General features: G+C 33.8%; 1 protein-coding gene across 1 annotated transcript in view; it reads right to left on the reverse strand.

Moving 5' to 3' along the window:
* The window catches only part of LOC100166265 (SUMO-conjugating enzyme UBC9-B-like), a 13,205-nt gene extending 11,644 nt beyond the window's left edge, over positions 1-1,561 (reverse strand). Inside the window, exon 1 of the mRNA XM_001947204.3 lies at positions 1,548-1,561. The gene's annotated coding sequence lies outside the window, so the exon portion shown is untranslated. The remainder of the gene's footprint in view (positions 1-1,547) is intronic.
* Positions 1,562-8,232: the final 6,671 nt, after the last annotated feature.

Consider the following 8,232-nt stretch of genomic DNA (forward strand, 5'->3'; position numbering starts at 1 on the left):
ATATAGAAATCCACCATGGTTGCTGTACGTGTGCATGTGTGCGTGTATAACAAAGACGGGGTCGAAATGTTTTACAATAATAATATTATCCATAAGATATCCTCAACAAGTATAAAATGTATTATAGTGTGCAGCTGTCTATAATATGTGCTTGCTACATGGGCGGGCACGGATAGCATTTCTCACGTATATAGCCTGCAAGGGCAGTGTGCGCAAGGGGTCTTTATATTATATTATTATTATTATATTTTACAAGGGTATCGGTAAAAAGAGGTTATCGGCCCATCCCCAGCCCATCCCTAGTTATTACTGTTTACCTATCAAAGACTGGTCAAGGGATTTATTTTTATTATTAGAATTTTATACTTGAGTAGGTAAAGTAATTCACTATTAATGTTTATATTTTTTTTTAATAAATATTATTCTTTTATGTTTATAAAAATATTACAAATCTATTGGTAAAGGTTTTAGTTTTATAGTAACCAGGTGATAACTACTCGGATAACTATGTAACTATACCTATATATTTTTTCAACATTCCTTATTTCCTAGTAGCTATGTAACTTCTAGTATTACTATTAATAATTGATTCAGATGATGAAATATTATAATAATTTGTACTCTTATTTTGACATTTTGTAAGTAGGTACTAAGTGCATTAAGGGAGAGTATGTTTAATAACTTAATAGGCTCGGGTGGTTTATATTATTCCCATGACATCATTTCTATATAGTTAACTATTTACCTGATTAAAAAAAACCTCGATAACATTAAAATATATATTTTCAGATAAAAAATTGTTCGGTACTGATAACATTTTGAAAATTATCACGGACTTTCCGATACCCTTTCCCGACCCTATGAATAATAGGGAATAATAATAATCATTAACAATATTAATAAATAACGTAACAAGGAGAACCAATACTATTTACACGGCACCACAAAGCGCGCCAATAGTTATGTCACATAACTTATGTGCAAATTACAATATTAAGAGGATGTCAGCGCACTATTTGTTTTCTTTCTTTGGCCCACGCGCAACATAGACATAATAGGGGACATAATGCATCAACACAGAATCATTTTTTCGATGTTATTAAGTAGGTAATCTTAGAGTAAAATTACCCATTAAAAAAAAGATAGAGGATAATATTTTTGAGGGAATTACATATCGATTTTATATTTTATTGTTAATTGACTTTGTGTTCGACTTTCAAAATAAACAAAAAAATGTTGTAAATTTAAACTATGTTTAAATTGTTTTGAGACAATATTTAGACAGTTAGACATGTCATTCCCTCAGAAATATTATTCTCCACCTTTTTTGTAATAGTTGATTTTACTCTAAGACTACTTAAAAACATAGAAAAATGATTCTGTGCCGGTACCTAAATGCGTTTTGTCTATGTGGCGCGTGGCCCAGAGAGAGAAAACAAACAGTGCGCTGACATCCTCTTAATAATATTATAAATAAAACACGGTTAACACCATAATATTTTTACATAAGAACCTACGTGATATAAAAAATATTATAATACGCAAACCTGATAGATGTCGGCTACTTGGCACGACGCGATCACGAAATGACGTCCGAGTCTCAAACTATCATGTCACCTCGAATATCACCGACTGCAATGACGTGACGACAATAACGACTGCAATGATTTGCGATTTCGAGTGAATCGGGAACGGCTGCGTCGTGACCAGTCCAAACAGGTGGTATGACGAACGGCGAAAAAGAACGCTGTTACCGGATTAAAATTTGTCCGTGTCGCGGACTAATTAAAAACGTGAGCGCGATGCACCACCACACCGTGACGGTCGACGGACGCTTCGATCGTAGGTACAAAATGTGCAATCAAAACAATTTATCGGGAAACGGGCTGATGAAAAACATAAAAAACGCACGACAATCATTTCTCGGCACCGATTGTACGCTCGCAACACGACAAGACGGAACGAAGAAAAAAGCCGACCGTACACCGATGGCGGAATCCACGTGGTTTAGTGGGAAACGACGAACGACAAACGCAAAACGCAAGCGTCAACGCGGCCGAGACTAAAGTCGAAGAAACACTCACACACACGTATTGGCGACAGGCGCTGAAGCGAATTCCGCGCGACCGACGCGCGACGTTCGTACTGTTCGCTGTCCGGGCTTTGTAGAGGGGATTAATGCGACGAAACTTGGAGAATCTCGTCGAAGTCCGTACTCCGTAGCAACGTCGAACGTATTATATAATACTACGCTTATTGCTTATCGGTGTGGCGCACAAGCCACAATTTAAATTGTTCCGGTGTATCGTTTGTCGAGTCGTGAAAGTATCGTAGGATACTACTATAATAAGTCTAGTGTAGACTATATAAATTAAAGCAAAATATTAAGTCAATAGAACCGTTATTTTCCAATACAATACGCCTTTCATAAAGATTAACATAATATCGAATATTATAATATATTGTAAAATATTATTCTCTATCGTTTTTGTAATGAGTGATTTTAATCAGATAACTCAAAAACATAAAAAAAACTATTCTACGTAAATGTGTTTTGTCCATGTTGCGCGTGGGCCAGAGAGAGAAAACACAGTGCGCTGACATCCTCTAAAATCTAAAGGACCATGATAATATTATATTAATTGTTGTCACCGTGACTCCGTTTTTCTGTCTTGGACACGTATGACATGGCAAATTTTCTTTCACTTGTTTCAATAGTGTACCGTTAGTTTTGATACTATAGTGCAGCGTTTCTTAAACTTTTTTATCCGTTGAACCCTTTTTGACATTCACTTTTATCGTGGAACCCCTACTTTGTTTTCTAGCTATTAAGCTTTTTGTTAGGATTATTTGCAAAAAAAAATATAATTATTTCATATACTTATATTGTGTTAAAGGTATATTATATTGGGTCAGTGGCGGCTCGTGGTATGATGCCAGCTGCCAGGAGCACGTGAACCACACAAAAAAATAAAAAAATAATTATAAAATAATAATTAGATTTCTATGGTAACATATAATTGGTTATTATGCATATGGTCTGTAATGAAAAAAAAGTTTTTGCAGTTTTTCATATTGAGAAGTGTGTCTATAAACGATTAAAACTTAAAACAATAAGATATATTCATAGGTAGGTACCTAACAAAATTAAATTTTTTCAACATGTAGAATATAAAATATTCAACTTGGAGTATATGTTCATAATTAATCACAGGTATTGGTTAATACCTTAATATTTACTAATATTATCAATTAAAATATGATAAAATGTATAAGATAATATAATTTTGAGTTTGTAAGGGGGTGGGTAAAATTATGTTAAAGTAGTTTTGAAAAATCCGTGTTACCTTCAAGTTACATAGTTTTTTCTTTTATCAATATTTATAGTATCAAATACTGATGGTCCTTATTGACTAATAACCAAATAATTTATGGTTGATTGGTTAGCTAACAAATCAAATTATTTGAGTTAACGACTAATGAATGGCTTGGTCGGCCCCCGTTTATGATCACTTTAAAGTTTATAAAAATAATGGAAATATTAAAATTTTAAAAATGTTTTTGATGTTATTTTTTTTTTTTAGTGCCACAGAGAAAATTGTCATGGCTGGATAGCAAGAGTTTGCAATAAATACGAAATGGCGAGATACTGCTCCGATGCTTGCCAAGTAAGATTATTTAAATTTATTTGTTAACTAACAGTACTGTTGTTTTATAATATTATCAATGTCACTTTTCTTCTTTTAGAAACATCACTGGTGGTTAAATCATTCTTTTCAATGTCATTTGCAGTGAAAAAAAAATTAATTTTGTAAAATTCCTATTATTGTACTATTATATTATTGTTGCAATTTTTATAATTTATATTATGGTGATCTCCGAGACCTCTTGAGCTACTCACACCTTCCAGAGTGGCAGAACCCAAGAAGCTTAGAAAGTATACTAGGCCACCGCAAGGTTTTGAAGGTGGAATAGAAGGCGTAGGGGCGCTTGAACAAGGCTGCACCCTTGTGCGCCCTTATGATATGCCCATTCATGATTGTGCGGAATCACCTCGGGCAAAAGGAGTCGTGGGATTGAGACTGCGGCTGACGAAGCTCTGACTGGGTACAGAACTAGGTGAAAGGCGAATGGTTGAAAGACGTCTTCGCTCCCTCGGGTCACTCGATGACCCCGTCCCAAAACTCAACGCCGGCAGAGGGCGAATATCTGAACCGACATGCCAGGCCCCCGGATATAAGGAAGGACTCAGAAGTGGCCAATTTTACTGACCGGTGGTAACGGAGAGGGGTCACCAATGAAGGGGAAGTGGACTAGTTAAGCAGTTAACCAATAATTCCACTGTTAAATTCTAGAGGTGAGGCAGCTTGCCATTCGCAGAGCATCTACCAAGTGAATGCCCACTCGTTAACCAGGAAAGAAAAATCTGCACCTAATAAATGGTGCAAGCGATCGGAGTGGACCGATCGTATGGTGCGGACTCACGACAAAACTAAAAGTTGGATTCCACGCGTTTCAACATTGAAACGTACTGAGGAAGGGTAATCTTGTTAGATGTGTCAAAAGACCTCGGCAAGAGGCCTGTCTAAGGAATAAACAATAGACTTCCCGGGGGGAGTAGTGTGGTGACCCACAACAATGTTTTGTAACCGCGCTATCAGCGCGGCAGCCACCGCAAGCTGAGCGCACCTCCTTTTAATTTTGTAAACAGCACGTACTACTGCCTCCATGACGCGACCACTGTCGATCGACGAACTCGCCCACTTTTATCGGACGTACGTCGTCACCAACGCAATGCGTTCCGTTGTCCGTTTTTACGTAACGCTTGAATATCGTAAAATCACGTTTTAATTATACTCGCGACCGTACGCAATTGTGTAACATTTTTTTTTTTTGATTCTGACTGAATCATTATTATTCGACTACCAATTAAAATGAATTTGTATTTTTAAACATCCTGTTTTATTTCAACATTGATAACCTAAATTCCTCATTTCAACCAAAGTACAAAACACTATTATCACGGTCTTGGATTATAATATTTATTATTATCTAAAATTCTTAACACAATAAATCCATCCTCATCGATTCTCAGATTAAGAAATGCAATTAGAACATCATAAATAAAAATAATCTGTTATATTGGTTTTAATATCAAACGGTATACGGATATAGGTACGTTTTGTTTTGTACTGACTACTGTATACTGTAATAAATTGATAATTCGATACATAGATTATTAAGGTCGTACAACAGAAGCACTTTTGTTATTACTATTGACATTTTATAAATTAACACAAATATTCAGATGTCCATAGCTCCTTCAATTATTAACACATTAATGTAAACGACCCCCGACCCGTCAAAATTGATAGAAAATTAAACTGCGCAAAAATGTATTTTGTGTTTTATTATTTTTTGTTTCTTTATACCCTTTATACACACGGTAGACAAATGACCCTTTTCACCGTAATTGTTGCATTGGTAGTCCTTGTATCTGCAATCTTTTTGAAGATGGTTTGAACAGCCACAAATCCCGAATTTGGTTTTTTGTTCCTTGGATGCGTTGAGACCCTGCTTGGCTTGAAAGTGTCCATTATTTTTCTTCTGGTACTTCAAATCTGCGCATTCTTCTTTTTTTCAACCACTTTTGTCATTCATAGCTGCTTCTTTGGTTTTTGCAATTTCAATTATAATTGAATACGTTAACTTAAACTTTTGAGACATCTTCTTTTAACAGACGATCTTAGTTTGGTCCTGAACCCATACCAACAACACATATGTCCTGGATGACCGTTGATAGTTCCGACGAAAAACCATATTTTGAAGCAAGATTCTTAACACGCGCACCCCATTGGCAAACAGATTCGTCCTGTCTTTGTTTAGCCTGATAAAAGTTATACCTAGCCGCAAAGTAGTTTAATTGGTTTGAAATACTTGTTTAATCTTTTCATAAGAGTATCATACTTATCATCGTGAGGCATGCTAGGAACACATAAACTAAAAAGCACTTTATGAATTTCCTCACTGACCGATGACAGTAATATTGCTCTTTTTTGAATGTTGTTTTCGATTGAATTGGCCAAAAAAAATTTGTTAATTTTGACTCGAAAATTGTAATATCCATACCTGTTTAAAATGTTCCTGGTGACCCAATAACTTGATTGAAGTTCATTATAGAATCAGTCTTTGGAGGTGTCGTTTTATATTAGTATGAATACACTTGAAACTTCTAAAGCAAATATGATTACGATTAAACTATTGTTATCTTCGTCGCCAATTTGTTGTGTATTGTTAATATGAATAATGACACAAACGTATATTATAGTCTTTTATTGTCAAAAGTATAAATCTTAATGACGTATATTAAAATTGTCTACTTGCTAATGACCGATGGACAATCACCACCGATCGTAAGTGATTTAAATAAATAATAAAACATTCACTAAATATTTAGCAGCGCATACTAAATTAAAATATGATAGGTATTCAAATGAGATGGGTACCTAGTACCTACTATGAATGTTATGTTGTACTTCACTATACAGTTATTGATAAATATATTAAAACCTGTACTTTGGGGTGCAATTAAATATTCCATAGTGGGATTACATAGTTAAATTTAAAAGAATGATAATGGACTACTTAAAAGACTTATTAATTGATTTTTTATTTTTATCATTTGCAGGTAGGCTGTAGGTGCCACTTGGACAGGTAGTAGGTGGGTAAGTACTAAGTAGTAAGTACCTACCTAATTACTTATACCAGACATTCTATTGTTTTATATTTTATTTTTACTAGAGCAAACATTTTTTATGTTATAATTTTACTTCTTATTAGAACATGATTTATACATTATTATATTCAAAATGTATTATATATTTTTCTTCACAATAAATTATTATGATTATAATTAATTAAAACATGAAAATACCTTAGGTACTTCAAATATTTTACGGTCTTAATGAAATAAGAATATGTCATTGACACAAATTCCGAGCAGTCCTTCTTCATATCATATTTAATGTTCGTATTAGTTTTTTATAATGGTAGAGGAAACTGATTAAAAAAAAAAAACACTAAATTATTTTAAAAAGTAATAAGCAATTATTTAGGCATTATTTTGCACATTTGTTGCTAAATTTGACCCTAGGAACTCAGTTATTACTTAAGTTCCGTCAAGCAGAACTACCGAAATGCATGGGACATTTGACGATATAGAATCGAAAATAGAATCACTGTGAATTATTTATTATCTGTATCAATTAGCAATTTCAATTGATTATACGGCAAATAACTAGTTACTACTTACCAGTTATTTAATTTTTTCGATTATTATTCCTAGTTTTTCATGAACACACGCACTAACTTATGTGCAATTTTAATTTAACAAATTTTTGCACTACGCGCATTACCTAGTTAAACGGTATTTTCCCCGAAATATTCAACTATATTACTATTTATCTAAAATGTCTCTGCTGGGAATCCATTTACATCGTTTTTCATCGAATACATTGATATATCGTTGAATATAAATTGTACGCATTCGATACTATGGTGGCCTATTTATAATGTACCTTGTACGTCTATAAATAAAGTTAAGAGGAGCCACTATTCTAATATTTTACCGTATGCCACGGACGGTGCCAGTCATCCAAAACGCATATTATGTATAAAAACTGCGGTTTAAACGTACTCGCACGCACGCGATTAATGTGCCTTCGCATAATATAGCCTTAGGCGTATTCAGAAAAGCTAAGACAACAATATTTTTTGTCCAAACACTTTGCATGCGTACCCACATAAAACCCTGTTTTCCGAGAGAAACAATTCGCAGCAACGACGAAATTTATTATCATAAATATACTAATATTCAAATATGGCAATTTTAATAAATATTCTATTTTAATAAATAAAAGTATACAATTTACTTCTATTAGTAGCCCCCACCTCCCTCTCGAAATATTTTAAAGTAGGAAAAAAGTTTAATATTTTGAACGTAAACTTGATAATTAGTGTCCTGTATCCATTATTAAAAAAAAATTTTGAACGTCCGTTAAGTATTTTTACCAATTACTTACTTTTACCAGTACATCACCTAACCATCTTACGACTTTATAACAACAATTTATGATTTGAATAAATAGTCGCCACTGATCAAAATAGATCGAACGCTACTAACCTTGGGTAGACCTTGGGATTAAACAATGTTGTTAAAAAGTAGATTATGTG

Source organism: Acyrthosiphon pisum, chromosome X (genome assembly GCF_005508785.2).
Source record: "Acyrthosiphon pisum isolate AL4f chromosome X, pea_aphid_22Mar2018_4r6ur, whole genome shotgun sequence".
NCBI lineage: Eukaryota > Metazoa > Arthropoda > Insecta > Hemiptera > Aphididae > Acyrthosiphon > Acyrthosiphon pisum.